This window comes from Gasterosteus aculeatus, chromosome 4 (assembly GCF_964276395.1).
Source record: "Gasterosteus aculeatus chromosome 4, fGasAcu3.hap1.1, whole genome shotgun sequence".
Classification (NCBI taxonomy): domain Eukaryota; kingdom Metazoa; phylum Chordata; class Actinopteri; order Perciformes; family Gasterosteidae; genus Gasterosteus; species Gasterosteus aculeatus.
The window spans coordinates 28,828,673-28,847,743 of NC_135691.1; the positions used below are offsets into that span (position 1 = coordinate 28,828,673).

The window sequence follows — 19,071 nt, forward strand, 5'->3', positions numbered from 1 at the left end:
AAATTAGTTTTACATGAACCTTGGCCAAAGTCCTGAGGTTTCTCTCCCAATTAAAGATTCCACAGCAAAGAAAGGGTATCTCTGCCATGGCAGTATACTATTGGGTTTACAGTATCTACATTTCTAATAAGGGCTCCCAGGAAGGCTGTCACACTTACCAGGCGGGTCTGTTATCAGATTGTGCCGCAGGCCAAACGCTCCTTATTTAATGACTTCTCATAACTTTTACAACAGAGATTTGTCAATCATCATTTTTTGAAAAGTAAGATTTTTTATTGAAACATGGTCATTTAAGACAAACATCCAGCTCGATTATGCAGAATTGATGAACTGATCACAACAAAACATACATTTCCTTGGTACACAAATGAGACCGGTTGCTCCACGGCAGCGTACAGTCAACCATCAGCAGGCCTGTCTGGTCCAACTGGGTGGACAGAGACAGGAACTTGTCCTCCCATGTCAGGATTCCACTGAACACACCAGAAAATAAGAATCAACAAACTGCCAGACAAAGTTTAGTGCCATACACTTATTTACACAAGTGTTTCAGGTCTTAAGTCAGGTCATAGTGCATTAGTTTCACATGAACCTGTGCCAAAGTCCTGAGCTTTCTCTCCCAACGTAAAGTTTGCACAGCAAAGAAAGACCTCTGCCATGGCAGTGCACTATTGGGTTTACAGGATCTACATTTATAACGACACCCACTTTGCTCCCAGGAAGGATGTCATACATACCCAGGCTGGTCTCTGTTCACATCAGATTGTGCGGCTGCCACAGCGCAGGCCAGCTGCTCCACTTACTGTTAAAGAAATAATGACCAGTCAAAATGAAAAGTACACCATTGATCACTGGAAACAGTCAGCTGCTATGCTCAGTGTTTATGGTTATCCACGGTGTTGTCAGCATGATGTGTTCATTTTAAAGTCATCACTGCATAACATTACGGTTTCACTGGTACAACGGTTTTAAAAAGCTCACCATCAGCCAGCCTGCCGCATGTAGACACAAAGTCCCACGCTGTGCATCTGGAAAGACGCTCCGACTGTAAACAAGAAACGGGAAATTTGGTTTATTCAAATTAACAGGAACACTGGAGTTTCTTTTGTCAAAACACGTTTCCACCAGAGACCATGTCTCCTGTAGATTCTTTAGCGTCTGTTGTGAACAATGTTATTGTTCAACATCATGAAAACAATGATTGGGAACATTGAATAGAATACAACTTGAGCTCCATCTTAGGTTGAGGTAAAGAGTCCCAATAGCATCCGCTTGGTGGCGGTATGTGAATGTGCGGCCTTTCCTAGGCCTGTCCTGTAGGATCAGGACCGGCCACTCTCGGTGGGCCATGCTCTGCAAAGGCTCAGAAGCAGCGGACTCTAAAACAGAACCCGCAAAAGCCGAGAGCCGGTACAGAGACTTCCTCTACCAGCACTGTAACACTGAGACAAGACGCGTCACCTGGTCAGCTGACTGAGTGCTGGACATGCGAGGAAAAGTCACGTGGATCTGCTGCACAAGTCGTGCTTGAGCAGAGCCTCCTTAAAAGCTGCATCCTCTTAAAAAGGGACAGACTTTTAAAGTAACGCAAACATGTAGATATATTCACCTTTAGCCTCCAAGGCGGTATGTGGTCGTTCTATCCCATGGCTGCCGGCCTGCCACAGCACGTGCTCACCAGGAGACCCAGCACCTCTGCAGGGGACAACATAATCACAGGTTAACTATATATTAGAAGTCCATAACAGAGTCTCAGTGAGTGTGCAGGCGGTCCACAATGAGGCACAGTTACTACGGTTTCACGTCACACGTGTGGCCACGTGCAACGCAACGTTCTTTCAAGGCTTTTTGTCTATAATGCTTGTCGATCGGTACGCATCGCGTTTGGCTTGACGTAAACATTTAACTGGCTGCAAGTAATTTAAGTATTGACCAGAATACACGAATAATGAGACATTTCACAGGAAACTGGACTGACCGCGTTACTGTCCGAGGCTGAGGCGCCTGTGGCCTTCACCCCCCAAAAAAGTAGGAAAACGCAATAAAGAACAGTTTCAATCTTTACTATGGTATCATTGTATCAAGTTCTTGTTAAATTTTAAATGTTAAATTAATTCGTTTTTATCCAAACACTTGGCGGAATACGTACCCTGAATTGTAAAAGGCTCGTTAACGCAGCAAACGACATCACTCAAGAGACGGAACGGAAGTCCAGCCGAGGTTTATAAGCTGCACTGTCGCGGTGCATTGTGGGTAAGGAAGCTCTAACAAAGATCGTACAACGAGGAGCAGATGTACCGCTACATAATTTTCCCGTTTCATTTTCATTTTCAGGACATTTATTGTATGCTTGCAGGCGTGGAGACAGAATTCACCAACATTCAAACGCTTCAAAGCGCTCGGGACCAGAAAGCTGCAGAGCTGGAATTAGCTTTGCCCGGATGTTGGTACACACCTGGACAATGCTGATGGATAGATTCACAATCATGTTAACACTTGTTCAACTTTTGACATTAATTTTCTGTTCTTTTCATGGTGCTGTTTGATGGCTACAGAGGATGCTTGTCTCATGCTCATTTTAATTGTCATCCTCACCAAAATCAAGTGCATAGACCATTGAAGTATGAGTTCAACCTGCAGCAACGAAAACCATATAATGAAAACTTCCATTTCAAAACCATGATGATTTCTAATATGACATTTCCATAATGAGATGTCCTATGAGGCAGCGAGTGGACAGAAATGCTATGTATCACATAAATGTATGCTAATTTCCATAGTCCGGCTACAAGACTATTAAACAGAGTACAACAATCTATATTGTCTTAATGGTTCCTGTATATTTTTAAATCAGACATTTACAGATGTTCCATCAACACCTGATGTTCTTATTTTTATGAAAAATAATCAACCGCATTTAATGGTATTACTTCAAAGCAGACATTTTTATTTACTACTACTTTAATGTGAAATCAATAAAGATATTAATTCAAACTGTTTTCTTTTCTTATCCTTGGGACCTTTTTGAGCTCTCTGAGAAACAGCAAATGGAAATCTGATGTGTGATTTTGCTCAGCAGATGGCAGTATATCCACATGCCATTCCCCAATGGCTCCAAAACAATTTGATGGAATCTCTTGTCCAATGTAGGATTTATATATTTGTAATTGTGTTGTACCTATTCATCATATATTTCTTCATTTCAATTCAGGTTTGCAGTACTGAGACAAATGTGCTTATCAAGAATCATTTTCTTAATGTACAGCTACTCTTTGTTTCACGAGAATTAACATGTCTTCACACATGTTATGCTGTCGCTTATTCCCTGAAAAGATGTGGGCAACATGTGAACCATTTTCTGTGATTTTGTTTCAGAAAAATAGCGGAAATAATGTTTTATACCTCCATTACCAGCAATTCTCCTATTTCACCTCCTTTTGTTCAAACAAACACCTAGACCCAGACAAATCCCATGTGAGTCTGAAAGGAATGTTTTCATCTTTTACAAATGGCACGGGAGGGATTCTTCCTGCAGACAGCACGATGTGTTTTGCTTTTTCTTTCATTTTTTCTCAAATGTTGCATCTCGGAAACACCGACAGTGTGTTTGTTTTGCCACTTGCAAAGCACTCATCCCCAGGTTGGCTGTGGTTGGGTTACTTGGACATTACACATTCGGTAACACAGTTTGCATGTGAGACATGTGATGCAGCTGATTGCTTGTTTTACCCGGGTGGATTTATTAGTGGCGGATAGTGTGTTAAGATATGTGCAGGAAGCACTTCACTCCCCCCGGCCACTGCTCTCAATGAGAAAGGTGATTTGGTCAACTCGCCTGATCAATGATGAATATGCAAATAAAACTCTGGGATCTGCTCTATGATCAAGAAAAAAAAATGCATCTGCACACTGACTTGTGACACTTTGCTCATACAGACGTCTGCTGCACACGAGGCAGACGTTCAAACTCTACGTCACAGAGCTGGACTAGAGCAGCACGTGCTGTCTTAGGCCACTGTCCTTTTGTGCTGGTTTTCACGCACTTGCATTTTACTTAAGTATTTACTTTCATGCTATTTTAAATTTATTTTATTTTTTAAATTCATTTATTTGAAAGCTAAAATCAGATCCAACAAGCTATGCTATGATATTAAAATGCAATGTAATGACGGCAAAGAATAAAATATGTACACATATATGAATACATGATAAGTACTTGCCCAATAAACTCACCCTTTTTCCGACGGCAAATACTAATCCTACGTGTGATATACAGCCGATAAACTCCCATGATGCAGTGGAATGCAGTTGACTGTTTACATATTAGGTATTCCCTTTGCCGATTTCCATTTGATCGGAAGACGCTCTGGCTGTCAGGTTGGGCCTGTGATGCTGGGAGCACATACATTAATTTAATAATAGAGCTGGATCCCTCGGTGCGCAAAGCAGGTTCATCCTGTGTCGTTCCCCCACCTCCTACATGCCCTCATTGCATTTTTTATCAAATCCTCTGAATTATCAATACCAGTTGCTGTGTTTTTTTGCACAACAGCACATTTGAATAGAGAACACATTTAGCAGCGGTAATGTCAATGCCATGAATACTATAAGCACCAGAGGTGGGAGAGCTAAAAATGAAGCCAGCCAAGAGCCAAACCAGGACATATGCAAAACAGCCTACATTAGCCTTTGCGCTGGCCCATAAATCACATACGTTTGGCGAGGCCCCCTGGCCTGGAAGCCAGTTAGCCAAACTCCTGCTGGTCCCACAGAACGGAGTAGCCTATGTGGGGAGGTTAGAAAGAGCCACACTATATTCCTTAGACCAATTTGAGCTGGCCTGTGTTAGCAGCCGAGCTAACCTAGTTAGCAGCCTGGAGGAGCACGGTTGGAGGCCCCTCCCGCTGTTCGATTGGTTGAAATGGGTTGTGGTGTCACATCAGGAAGTAATTGCCTCTTCTATGGATAGTTTATTACCCTGTTTACCCTGCAAAGAATAGCTCCTGCACATTTCTTTCTCGGGGTGGTACTTTGTCAGGCCGGCAGTTGATGTAGATGCACTCTTACTATTAGTGAACAATAAGAACGTGGTCCTTGAGACTGAAGGAAACCATTTTATATGTATTGTGTGGCACTGAAGGGTATTTGATTGCTTAGTGCGCCTTGTAAACTCTCACAGAAAAGGGGTTTCCTGTCCATTGGCTACATTGTGAATCTTTGTTGTTGAAATATTCCTGAGATACCCCCTAACCGTCTAAACTCAACTCAGAAATGACAACAGGCCGGTTTTGCTATTGTGTGACTTGGTTTTGTCTGACTCATCAGCCCCACGCCGGATATGCAGTCCCCCTGTAACACGACCTCGTAGTCTGCTGCAGCAAATCCTCTCTGCGTCTCTTATGCTGGCGGACCTGACGCTTGGTTCTGTTGAATGCAGTAAAAACGTTTTCCAATCCTCTTTGAGTCCAATTAAAGATTAACCTGCAGTGCGTCTACAGAGCCAAGGACCTTTATTGCATTAACTAGCATTTCAGCTTTTGTTGGGGGGGGGTTCATTTAGTGTGATTGCTGGAATTGGGAAATGGGCTGAGGAAAACATGCCACAACAGCTGCCTTTGTTTGATTTCGGTAGCAGGATAGACGGAAGGTATGAGGGGACGTTTAGCAGCTGGAGGACTCTTGATTCAAAGATCTGGATCAGATGGGGACAATGGTGTGAACCAGACAAGTATTATTCGGTTTCATAGAAGTGGGGAGATTTCCACCAACGTTTTATAGCCAGAGTAACTGTGGCTGTAAGGATGGCATTGCCTCAACAGCAACTATTGGATTGGTTACAATGAAACTAATGCCAGCAGGTTGACATGTCAAGGTGTCTAAGAATCTTCATGGAATTTTATAAAATGGTATAAGAACAATTGTTTTTCCTATTTATTCTTAAAATGGAAAACCTCACTTCTGGTACAGTTAAAAGAGAAAGGCGACATTGGAAGTCTAAACAACTGTTGTGTTAAATCAAAAACAATGTCAAGGAAAGATGAATGAAGAGTGAAGAGTCCATGTTTTTTAAACTCTTTAGTGTTGAATAATATCAATTCCTCGAGTAAAAAGAACAACAACCTACTTTTAAAGCCTTTAAAGTAAATAGCTAACATGGATGCATTTTTTCTTTTTACTTTTAAATAGCTGCTCAGCTAAAAAGCTGCCCTTGCATCGGGTGTGGAAAGGAAAGAAGGTCTTTAAGGCCATTAGTGAAGCACGCACACAGGCAGTCAAGGATGGATGTCGGCCTCATGAAAGAGGAATGTGATACCTGTGCTTTCAGGAAGGAAAGGCTGGAGGGAGGGAAGCAGAGTGAGGCATAACAAATAAGATAGATGCCGAGAGAGGAAATGAACATAGACGCCACGGAATGATGTGGCATCAATATGTGCCCTTGAGACAAAATCCTCATCCTTCATCTGCCCTCGCAGCCTCAGAAGGATGTTGGGACTCATCACTTATTCCCTATTCTCCACAAGGGAGGATGTCACATAAAAGTAGTATAAACGTTTAGGTACACCCATCAGAAATAACCTGTCCAAATGCCCCTTGTTATGCTGGAAGACGATGAAAATGTCAACTTCAAGAGTGTTTTTCAAATAATACCGTTTCCATTTGCATCCGAAGTGGGAACAGATGCACAGCAGTGCGGGGACCCTCTGCGGTGTCTTTATTTTGTCTGTGCATCTGCATCCGAGCGTGTTGCGTGGACTTTTGTCAGATTAAGAGGCGGTTCCTCTTGGGAATTTGTCAGTAAGGCTACCAGATTGCTTCAGGTGCGTACGGCTCCGTCGCCAGCACAGCGCTCAGATAAACAGTCACGGGTGGTGTTGCTTTGTTTAAGGTCACAGATCCAGCGTGTCTCCCTGTGTTACACGCATCTGTACGCCGCAGACACTCTTCCTTTTTAACAACGAATGTTATCCTCTTCCAGTCATGCAATTTTATTTGCAGTGGGAAAACAACACAGCAGTAAACATGTCACCCAATATAAATGATGAGCTCCCTGTGTGGGGCCCAATTGTAAGAAAAGTGTCACATTGTGAGCTTTAACAACGGATCCCTTTCTTTGTGTGACTCTGTGACACTGATAAGACGTTGGGACGTCCCGGCCGGGCAGATACATGTAATGTTTTATGGTTGCATTGTGAATGGTTGTGCAAAATCACACTAAACACACATTTATGTGGTTTTAAAGGTGTTGGAAATCATTTCATAGAATTTAAACATTTTCTAGTGATACAAAGTAGAGCTGAGGATGATGATAACGAGTCTGGGAGTTTTGGGAGAAAAACCAAAGTAATGGACAAATTAAAATGACTTCAAACTTTTTTTCCACTGGCTGTGTAGTATTCCCTGTGACCAAGACATTGCACAAGTTGACAACGGTGCCTGGTTCAGATTGTATTATGATCACATAAAACCTCAATAAAGCAACATGCTGAACACCTGTGATGAACATTTCTGCATTTTTACCCGCACACATGTAAGTACCAAAGGGCAAAATGCCGTGTGTTGTAAAGAGTTAATGTGTTTTCACCTAAATTGAGACAGATGCATATTTAATGAACGACCCTTGCTAAGAGCTACGAAAGCATCAAATTATGCTGCGTTAGTGAAACACGCTGATGGATATGGCTCTAGATCGCTGCTGAAAAATGAAATCAGCAGTCTTTTCCCCCTTGGGGAAATCTTGCATTTGTTTAATTCCTCAAAAGCTAAAACGCATCCACCTGCAACTGAGAGGAAGCTGTTGTAGTTTAACATCAGCCCAGAATGTGTGAACCTTAGAAACACTATAATAGTATTTCATTCTCATCAAAACAATCTGTTGCAAGCTGACACAGAGGCATTTAGTAAACACGCAATGCGCACGGCTTCACAATCCATGACAATATTCATAATCCTCAAACCAAACATCTGTTTCCATCCAAAGTTTCGGCGGTGTTTATCTCTCAGCTTCAGCCCTTCCCGAGGTGGCGTTTCTAACTCCGTTAACACCTGGTGGGAATCATGCACATATCCAAGCAGAGACGTTTCAGCTTCACAGGGACCATTTGTCAAATACACAACGTAGCCATGCTTGCGCAGGTACACAAATTTGTTTGCACATATGTGGTTGCAGACAACACAGCGGACAGAAATAGACTGATTCCTTTGCTGCCATCTGTCAGTTGTGAGAGCCTTAGGGGAGTTAGGCTGCAGACTGTGCCACAATTGGGTGCTAAAATGAACAGCGCAGCAGATGCTCGCTTTTGCTTTTTAGTAACTTCCTGCACCAACTTCCCAGAGAGGACTGCCAGTTCGACACCACGTGAGGATGCTTCCCGTCCTCCCGCCATGCAATAGTGTCACCTATTTAATGACACCCCCGCAAAACCGGTTGAGGGGACATCTGTGCTCTGTTTTTGCTTGTCGTTGTGAGGGATGGGCTGCGCAAGGGGAAGAAAGTAAAGTCAAGGCCTGCAGAGAGAGAACTCAGCGGGGACGGTCTGCTCTGACAAAATATTATTTTTACACTCCAAACACTCTTTTTTCTGTCAACGCATCACATTTTATTCAAGCAATAATACATGCAAGTAGTAGATAAAATGAACATGTGGATACCTGGAGACAAAACAACTAACACATTGTGACAACGTAGTAAAAGGGTTTTGGTAATCTTGTTAAAGTTGGTAAGAGTTACATGCTTCAATAACATGATTTAGCAGTATGTTTCTGGGTAGCTGAAAAATATCCTCTACCTCTTTTTTACCTGAAAATCCTCCTGTGTTTGTAAACAAGGTTGAGATTGGTGAATCAACCTTTTGTTTAATGAATTTATCTACGAGAAGTGCAACCAAAAGCTCGGGGGAACCGCAGAGCCGGCAGATAAAGCTCCTGTCACCAAGACCGACTCTCTTCACTCTTTACGCATTAGTAGAAATGTGAACAAAGCACTTTTTTTTTCTATTTCAAACCGCTCAAATCCAGCCAATGGTTGAGAAGGATGTGAGAATTCCAGTGCTTCATTATTATCGGGGAGGGAAGAAGATGGATGCGGGGCGGAAACGGTTTGACAGCTTTGACGAGCACGCACCCATTATGACATCACCACCTTTGTGAAAAATGCCTCCCGTACAAAAGGAACCATGTCCTATCAATTCCCCGTAGAAATGATTACACAGCCTTGTATTAGTCATTGACGGATGACACCGAGAAGCCCCTCTTTCCATTGTTTCCTGAAACATTAGTCAAATTAGCCGATACTCTAAGCTCGCTCCCCGCTGGTGTCACCAGAGCTGATTAGCTGCTACTATCTGTTTGAAGGAGTAAGCCTTGAAATAAGCCTTTTCGCTGTGGACCTAATTTACAGTTCTTCGATCTGTTTTGATAAAAGATTTTATGAAGCAAATTGCCAAAGACCTTTTCAGTTGTGTGAAGTAGGGATTTAATGCTTTACAGACACGTATTATTTCTGGGTGTGTGGAAATAGAGAGCTTGGGTGCAGTTCAAGTCGGGCAATATTTCTATCTAACCACAGTGTAGACGTGTTCACCTGACCTTGAGTTGTCTCAATTCTCTGCCATCAGTCACTTTCACGAGGAGACTGTAGCTCCACCGAAACGTCTTGTTTTGGAACCAATCTCTTCAAATCCGCCGGGCCGCTCAGGGGTCCTCTCACAAAGCCACATGCTGCGCGGTGGTGCTTTAAACTTTTCAGCTTGGTGCATGATTGGGTTCACCTCACACCATGTTTCTGCCTCCTCCCATCGTTCTCCCCTGTGTGCTGCCCAACACGAGCAAAGTGCAGCCTACAAAACAGAAATGCATGATCTTCTGTCTCTAAAAGCGATTAACCCCGCGCTCGGTGAGGCTTCGCCCATCGATTGCAGACTACCTTTTGTCAGGTTTGATTTCCGAACCCATTTCTCAGTGGTGAGTCGATGACCCCAGAAAGAAAGAGAAGAACAACATCAAAAACACGCCGAAAAACAAAACTACAGAACTCAAATGCTCACAAAGAAATGTTCCCCAGTACACAACAAACTAATGAATGAATGTTAACAAGTGGGGCTTGCCAACCTCTTGTGCCCAATAGATAGACCGTGCAAAAGGTGAGTGACAGTCATGGACAGAGGGCGCGACCTCAGTGTAATTGGGTACGTCGGGAGATGGTCAGAGGTCAGAGGTCAGGGCTTTAGGGTAATACGGTCAGACAGTGATACATTACTGTAGCCTCGATGCAAAAGACTCAAGGAGCAGGGGAACTCATATTATTGTTCAAGATAAAAGGCATGGAGAGTTTCATGTGATATTCCAGGTTTTTCTTTCCTATCTTTTACTTCATTGACACACTGTACTGCGATTATTCTTCCTGGTCTCTATTGACTATTGTTATCATAATGCATTCACTTGTGTGACACTACGCAACGTCGCAGCAGACTCTGTTATGATCGGTGGGAGGACAAAAGTTATCCAATAGTGGCGTGGTTTATATTTGACATACTAGACATGCTACTACGTGTCCTTTTGTAACTTTTTGGGTTGTCTGTGCGCTCGGGAAACGGTTGAAAACTGGTTAACAGAGCAGAAAAGTCTGCACAGTTTGAGATGAATGAATTGGTGGAACAAACGCACTGCGTTCAGATGTTTTCTCACCTTTATTCAGAACGCCATCTTCCACTATTAGCTTTATGTAAGCTTCCATGAAGTGGCTGTTATTCCTTTGTGGATTTTGGGGTATTATAATCCAAGATTTAACAGCCCTGTTAAACCCCTAGTTGGATATTTTTTTAAATGAATAAAACGCAAGTTGAGTGAATAAGCTTTTGGCAGATGTTTGGTTTTCGTTTTGCAGTCATGCAATCATGTTTGAAAGTGCTTTTTCTTTTGAAGTTGCATGGTAAAGCCACACTTTCTCCCTGACTAGATATGCTCTTTTGGTGTGAAAAGGATGCAGTAATACCAGCGGAGCATGGAAATTATTTAGTGACCTTTAACCTTCAGAATGACCCCAATCACATCTGGGTCTGTGGTACTAACAACAATAAAGAGTGATTATGGTTGTTAGAAGACCTTTAATGCTCTTTCCATAGATTTGAAAAGGTTCAAAGTTTTAGAGAAAGGACGGTAAATTACACCAAAGCATTATCTATCCCCCATTTGCAGTGTAACAAATACAATCCGACACACGTCACCGCTTCCTTTGTCTTGTTTATTCCCAACACATTGTCACACATAACTTAAAGTTTTCCGTTAATGGGCCAATCTGCCAACATATGTGTGCTGAGCTTCTCACTGAATGTCTAACATGGCACATGGCTGATGGATCCCATTTTGGCTGCTGTGCGTCGAGAGCCTTTTGAAACAGTTCTTAATTAGAAGAAGCATCTGGACTACGGACCGGAAAAAAATGAAACGTGAGGAAGCTATGACGTTTTTTACAAAGCTTCTCTACAAGTCAGGATTCAAACAGATGTTTTGTTGTGGGTGCACTGATGTTGAACAAAGTTGTGTCCATTTAATTATGTGGTCCGATACGACAAATCACAAATTTGTCAAAATGTTTTTACAATCTGTCCAGTACACAACACACTTTATCCTTAGAGCCTTATAAAAACCTGACTGTGCAACAGATTGATCCCTATGCCGGGCCGATGGACATGCAATAACTGATACAGTTCATCATTAAGGTGAAATTAGAGCAGGCTATGCTCGAAGCTTAACCATAGAACACTGAGTTTGTTTCTACAACTGAAAGAGTATATTATGATACTGCGTAATAAAATAAATAAGTACAGAGATTAAAATAGAAAACGGGTTGAAAATCTGTTGTTGTCGATCTGGCCATGGAAGCAGCCAGAAGATTATGAATTTCATGAGAAACACCGTACAACCTTTCATTTTATAATGACTGCTACTTTTTAAACGCTTAGCTCAACCGAACGTAGAAAGTGTTCAGAGGAGCACATTTGCATGGGCAGTGAGGAATAAACCTCGACCTGAAGACCCCGAGACGGATGAAAGTACAGGGCTGCGGTGTGGGCAGCCAGCCTGAGAAACCAGTTTCTCAGACAACGAGCTTTGCAATTATCTCCGACGCAGGACCAATCAGACACACCGCGCTGAAGCAGGAAGACCGCAATCAATCTCCAATGCTTGTAATGAGAAACATATATTTTTTTTCTCTGCCAGTGAAAAGATAATCAGCGGCTGAACAGAAGGGTCAACGGGTCTTCACAGCAAGTATGTAGCGAAACAAATAACTCAAATCTATAACACAGCTCCACGGCCGAATCCTTAAACAAGGTTACCTTCAAACCCGCAGACCCTTAACACAGCAGCTGGCTGCGTATCAATCACTGAGTGTGTTTGTACCAACAGTTTCCGTATGCGTCCCTGTGTAAAGTATTGATTTGAATATGCGACTTTGGAGAGTTTGCCGTTTTAAAATCAAGAGGAATTCATCTACAGTGTATTCCATTACAACTGAGGAATAGAATGAAGGTGACTAAGTGCTGTCAAAATGTGTTGAAGGGAATAATACATTTTCACATGATTGCTGGGTTCCTTAATGGACTGTGTTTTAAACAAAAAATCTCAACTCTGTGGTGCAAAAAGAAAATAGCTTTCATGGTTAAGTTGAGGAAAAAATATTGAAAAATTATTCAAGAGAATACATCAAAGCTACATGTTGTTAAAAATCTGTGTTTTGGTTCAGTTCTCGTTCATTTCATGGCCCTTTGAATTATATGTGTGCCTTGTATTTGGCTGCATTATTTATTACTTTGACTCATTATAGCACAGGGAAAATATAACCAATACAATCAGACATGCTGGTGTCCCTTAATGTGGACAGTGTTGCTCTTCAAAATTCTAATACTCTTACTCACAATACTTTACAGAATCCTCAATTTAAAAATAAAAGTTTGAAATTTTGGAGGAAATATGCATTTTTGCCGACAGCAAGTAGCTGGCTGGCTTGAATTGGCTTAAAAGATTTTTAGAATACTGTGAGATTAAAAATATATTTAACAAAAACACCCTCATATCAGAGTTTGTGGTTTTCTTATCTTTGGACAATACCAGGCGTCGTCTGTTCCTAGCCTTCGCCTCAAACTAACTCATTGGGGACTCATCTAACACAAACAACGTATTTCCCCAAATGTCAAACTATTTTCTTAACTAAAAATATGTTATGTTTAAATATTTTTCAGTACAGAAGGAGCAATGTGTAGACTTTTATTTTGGTTTCATTCAGAACCCATTTTCTAGTCTTTGGACAAATGAGCTGCAGGCAAATCAGAGCAGTGAACAAACATATTTCCCAAAATGTTGGACTATTCCTTTAAAATGAGGTCTCAGTGTAATTTCAACTCTTTATTGGTGTTTGGGAAGTTTAGCTCTTCCTCAAATACCCTCTGAATTATATTGTGTTGTTTAATTGGCGTAAGCATCTCAGGATTGCTAACAAATTGCTTTGAATTGTTTAATATTTATAATAATTAAATGAATGTGTAATATTATTGCACTCCTGTGATGTGTCTTTGCATGAAAAAGAGTGTGTAAATCAAATGTGTACATCTGTGTGGGTTTGTGCTGATGTCAGGAAGTTAATGAAGCTTGTTTTATTATTTTATTGTTTTTGAGATGGAGGAGAAACCAATTGCAGATAATTAAAATGTGTAATTGAAATTGATGTTGCTCCTTAAATGACCCTCTCAAATTTGTATTTGGTTAACAAGAGGAAAAAATGGGTACTCTAAGTTTGACCGTGAAAAATATTAAATCAGAAGTGAGGCTGAAAAACACATTAAATAAAACAAATCCATTTATTATGCTCTTCTGTTTTTTATTGTTGTGGAAAATCCAATATCTAATTTCCCCCTATCCTGCTGTGTGTCCTATGGAGCTTTTGTGATTGCAAAGCAGTCAAATTATTTTACAGCTTTGAAGGCTTTTCAGCACAGCTACCAAATAGGTTACAAAATATGACTTCCAAGAAAACACTTCCTGCAACATTGTGCATATGAAGATGAACAAAAAGGGTGGTTCCACTCTCATTTTTGACCTCAGTGTTCATCTGACCTCTCTGGACTCCCAGTTTATGACCTGTGAAAGGATACAAAGGCTTCTGACAGAAGCCATGAATCCAGATTAGACAACGTGAAGGCAATAATTTGAGCAACCCTATTATTTGTTATTGAACATTTTTAGACATGCTACATTTTATATTTTATAGCTGCTTCGTGAGCAGGACGAATTGGTTTTGCATTGACAATAAATAATAAAATTGATGTTAGCAGTGGCAGAATTTAGAGACCCTGAAAACCTTTTTTTATCAATCACATTCTAACTAGTATCAATGGGTTACTAAAAGACCAGAAACATCTAGTTATTGTTCTTACTTACAGGTGTGAACATTTTTCTTTTTCTTTTATCTCGCTGGCTTGAGGAGGGTGTGGGCTCATCTTGGTGATGTCACGTACCGCCGTGCACCATTCAGTGTTTAGCAAGTGTGACTCAAAATCAACATTGTTTGCTCATAATGTCAGTCATGTTATGGGACCACGCTATAATATGCAGAAGCAAGACGAATGCCCATACAATGTGAAAACACTCAAAATCCCAAGAGGTGCTGCTGGCACAAATCACTTGTTGACAGCAATTTTTGTTCTACAGCACTGGACAATGTGTCATCTGAAGTAGCCTTGCTTTTTGTTATTGTCCACACAGTCTGGAGAAAGATAATTGTCATGCATTGGAAGCCAGGGAGCATGACGGGCAAAGATAGGCACACCATATATACACCGTACATGATAGTGACACAGACGCTGCTATTTGTCTCACCCTGAGCGAGACATGCCAGCCGTGTCTGTTGATCGATGGATTTTTCGTCGGCCCATCTTTCCTTCTGACCGTCTCGCACCCTTTTTTTTGTCTTTTCATACACATTTCCTCTTTGTATCCTCTCTTCATGTCTCCCTCTTCTCTCTTTTTCTGTCGTACTTTTAGTTTTATAGTTGCACTCCACTCACACACACTGGCAATTATTGTCAGGCGAGTGAGGTTAACTACAGCATATAACCTTCTAAATCAAGATTTTACTGCTCAAGCCATTAGCTATTGCACAGATATCAATCATATACGGTATCCCAAAACAGAAAATGTTAATGATACAGTTTTACAAAGTGGAAGGCATGATTGCCTCCATCCTCTGGTGATTCCACGTGCATGCAAAGAAATGCGTTTTTGCCAAAAACAATGTTAGAGTCTCGGCATCTGATGTGTTACTTCCAAACAACTCACTATTGGAGAACAACGTGCAATCTCTCAACGCATTCTTTAAAAATCTCTATCGATGAGAGCACAATGTTCGCAGTCATTCGGTAGTTGCCTAGCAACAATGCAAAAAATATGATCTAACAACAAAACAGCAAAAACGCTCTCTGTCTGATCAGGACCTAAGTAAGGTGTCTACTTGAAGCACGACCATTTGTTGTGGTAATATGAAAACGATTCCTCACCTTTTACTCTGTGTATTTCCCGTTGAAATGTTGCTAAAACGGGAGGCTGAGGTCAGGATGTCCATAAGCTTCATCAAGCTATAACCATTAAGCTAATCGGGGGCGTTTTTGAAGGTCAGAGGAGAACCAGGGCATGGACCAGAAATCTTTCAGCAAGTCTAGGATCATGCTTCAATTCAGTTGGTGTACATCATCAGCCCATAACTTATACAGCTGTCAACTACCAAGCGTTTCTCATGTCATATTCACACCCGGGCATTTGCTGCTGTTTCGTTGTGGTTGTTATGATGCAACTCATACTTTGTGAATAACATCGGCTACAGCGGCCGGGTCACATTCGTGCCTCTCTCTCTCTTTCTCTCGCTCAGGTCGTAATGATGGCTGGGGAAGCAAAGACACCTGACTGTGGAAGTGGCCCATTAAATGCACCTAATAATCCACCATTAAGACCTGTCACATCCAGGCTATAACTGTGTTTGGCATGATTGGATGCAGGGCCCTTTAATTGAGCTGTTCATATTTTTTACCCTATATGCTCTAAAAGCTTTGTGTGGTCTTGGTTGCCACTGCAGCACTCGAAGACTCTCGTGGATGCTTTGCAAGCCCAGGCCGAGCAGAAATAATCGTAGAACCCAAACATGGCTTTTCTGATTAAATAACCACACAAACAACATAAATACTCAGCAATGTGGTTGGACCGACCGATTGTATCTTATCTGGTTGATTCAAACATGTTAAACCATTTTTTTAACAGTTTTTGCACAATGCTCAGATATTTCAATATTTTCTTTCCTACTTGTTTTTAAATGGCATCCAAAAAGCATGAGGATCAAAATGAATTAAAAAGACATTCCTCACTGGATGAGCATGTGCTACTATTAGCAGCGGAAGGGGAGAGCTAAAACTGTGCTACAGCGTCACCATGAACAGGTGATGTCAAACATTTTCTCATGCGTTAGAAGACCACTTTTAGAGTTCCTGTACTGACAGAACTGTTTAGAAATGTTAGGAATTAAACACTCTACATTGCAACACCTTTGCTCCAGCATGGTATCGAGTTTTATGAAAATGGGAAAACAGTAATAATTCCGCAAATGAGAGGCTTGAGTGTGCAGCGAGCGTGAGGAAAACGTAGTGCTTAACTCGAACGTATTAAATTACTACATGGTGAGATTATTTTCAACGGGAACAAGAAATGACACTGAAAGAGAGAGAATGAAAGGTTGAGTGGTGCTTTTTGAGCCTTGACCCGTTACTGACCTTTTGACATCGCGGATCAACTAAAACCAGCTTCCCTCTCATGAGTTTAAGCCTATTAACCATTTTGATCTTTCTGAGCAGAGAAGAACCCCTCTGGGACTAAGGGTGACCCGAACATGCCCTTATGCTCCGTTCTGATGAATTGTCCAACAAAGAAGATAGTGCTTCTCCTTGGGAAGAGATCTTCAGATTAAACTGCTGAATGAGAAAGCATTCAAAGACACGGTTCGATGCCTCCCCGCCTCCAGTCTTGGGATCCTTTCATGGTGCTTTGAAAAGTCTGACCTGTAAGTTAGAGACAAATTAGAAAGAGTCAGACTGTGAATAACAAAAAATTAAGTTTGAAGAAATTCGAAAACAACCCTTCCAGAGCTCATTCTCATTCCCAGGGGAGATGAGATCCTCAAGGCTTCCAAGTGACTTTAGGGTAAAATCCTCCATATTATTATGATACGTTTATGGAAAATGCTTTGGGAGTGTAGGGATTAAAGTATAAATATTCAAATAGACCCTTGCGCGTTGAGTGAGGATTGAACGTGAACGAGTATGTGACGAGTTGGGACGAGAACATAATTACTTTGTAGAATTAACGTAGTCGGTTGCATTGCTAAATGAATAAACTAACATTCAGCCATGATTTTTCTTCTATCGTGTGAATTCCAAAATAAGTCTTTTCTTTTATGTTTTTGTGTTGTGCATGCACACTATTTTTTCTAGTGTCCGCTGGCAGAAAAAGACAACAATACTGGCAAGTCAACAGTGCAAGCAGAGGACCAGATGCAAGGAGCATTTCTGGGACAATTCCAGTAAGGCATATTTAAGGGGGACATAATTACAGATTTAATATCTTCACTATTTTCTCTATTTCAAATTTTTTCTCAAATTCTCCCTAAATCAGAGGGAGATTGTGATTGTAAAGACATCAGCAGCATAACATGAATACATGCCTCTCATTCTTTCTGCTCGAAGAACAAAGGCAGCAACAGTGCATCTCCGACATTGTCTGTCAGATGTGTTTTAATGTTGCAACATGTCTTTTTCAGGTCGCTTTTACTCATGTGACACATGTGAGTTTCAGTCAGGTGCAACTACACGTAGAAACCATTTTTTTTTTCTGCAACCAACATATGACACCTTGACCAAACACAGTTGACATCTCCTCTTTGTCATGTTTGCGATCCGGAGAACTCCCAGGTCAAATCAAACCAAAATGATTTTGCTTTTCTGTGGACGCAGGAGAAGAAGAAGTGTGTCGCTTCATCCGTGAACCACACACAGACAGGTACACACATCATTATAGCATGCATCCACCATACAAGGCTATTTCAGTGACAGATCTTTGCTTAGTGCTCCTCTGTCATCAGCTCTGTCATATTGCATGGTTGCTATGACTACTGCGGCACGTTGTTAAGACAAGCGATAGAGGTAACAAATGTGGCCCGAGTGCCAGGCACCCCACTATTTTTAAATTAGATTTATTAGATTTTTTTTTTTTTTGATTTAACACATATGGCACATCTAGTTCATGTGTTAATTCATGAATATGTGACCGATCATCTGACTTCGGCTTGCAGGTCTATAAGAAGCAGTTAAAGCGCTATGAAATGCTTTTGGAATATGACTTTCACTGCTGGTATGGACCAATAAAAACCTGCAGTGACCTTCTGTGCTTTATCTCTGGCCACTGTGGTTGTAAAAAGGACGGCTTGATATTGGATCATAAACAACTAGTAAGGCTGCCTCAGGATTAGAAAAACAGAGATTTATAAGGTGAAAAGAGAGCTATAAACATCCGGTGTTGTATCCTTGTATCTCATTCCTTGTGAGAACAATATAGTGTAAAGGCCTGGTCGCACTAGCCATGAACTTTGACATGTGATTATGTGACTGCCGATAGAAAGCTGCTCTGACATTGGTGACAACCTATTTTTCAGCCACACAAGGCCGCAAAATCCAACAACTCCAACATTTCCAGCTCAATGCAGCTCGCAGCAAGATGCATATCTCTGCGTATCAGGAAGGTTTTTTGGTTTAAGACTCAAGCCACAAACTTTCCTGTCATGACCTAAGAAGTGAATAACAAATGTTGAGTTGCCATTGCTTCTTCAGAGGTTGGTTTAAGTTGGGTTCAGGGAATGGATGTAGTTGATAAAATAACCCTAACTGATCAACAAAATTGTGCGTGTGTGTGTGGGTGTGTTGTCGTACCCAATAACCCACTATGCAAAAGAGGTATTCCACAAATGTAATTAGCATTATA

The 19,071-nt window shown here is 41.3% G+C and overlaps 1 long non-coding RNA gene and 2 other non-coding genes across 3 annotated transcripts; all 3 read right to left on the bottom strand.

Annotated features, from left to right (window-relative positions):
* Positions 1-251: 251 nt before the first annotated feature.
* LOC120817174 (uncharacterized) lies at positions 252-2,241 on the bottom strand. Its single transcript, XR_005711946.2, has 5 exons — positions 2,150-2,241; positions 1,610-1,695; positions 982-1,045; positions 738-802; positions 252-473 (listed from the first exon to the last, which is right to left on the bottom strand). It is a non-coding gene; the product is annotated as an uncharacterized LOC120817174 (long non-coding RNA).
* Positions 870-939, bottom strand: LOC120818532 (small nucleolar RNA SNORD63). Its single transcript, XR_005712176.1, has one exon. It is a non-coding gene; the product is annotated as a small nucleolar RNA SNORD63 (small nucleolar RNA).
* LOC144406346 (small nucleolar RNA SNORA74) lies at positions 1,289-1,485 on the bottom strand. The gene has a single exon (XR_013467632.1). It is a non-coding gene; the product is annotated as a small nucleolar RNA SNORA74 (small nucleolar RNA).
* Positions 2,242-19,071: the final 16,830 nt, after the last annotated feature.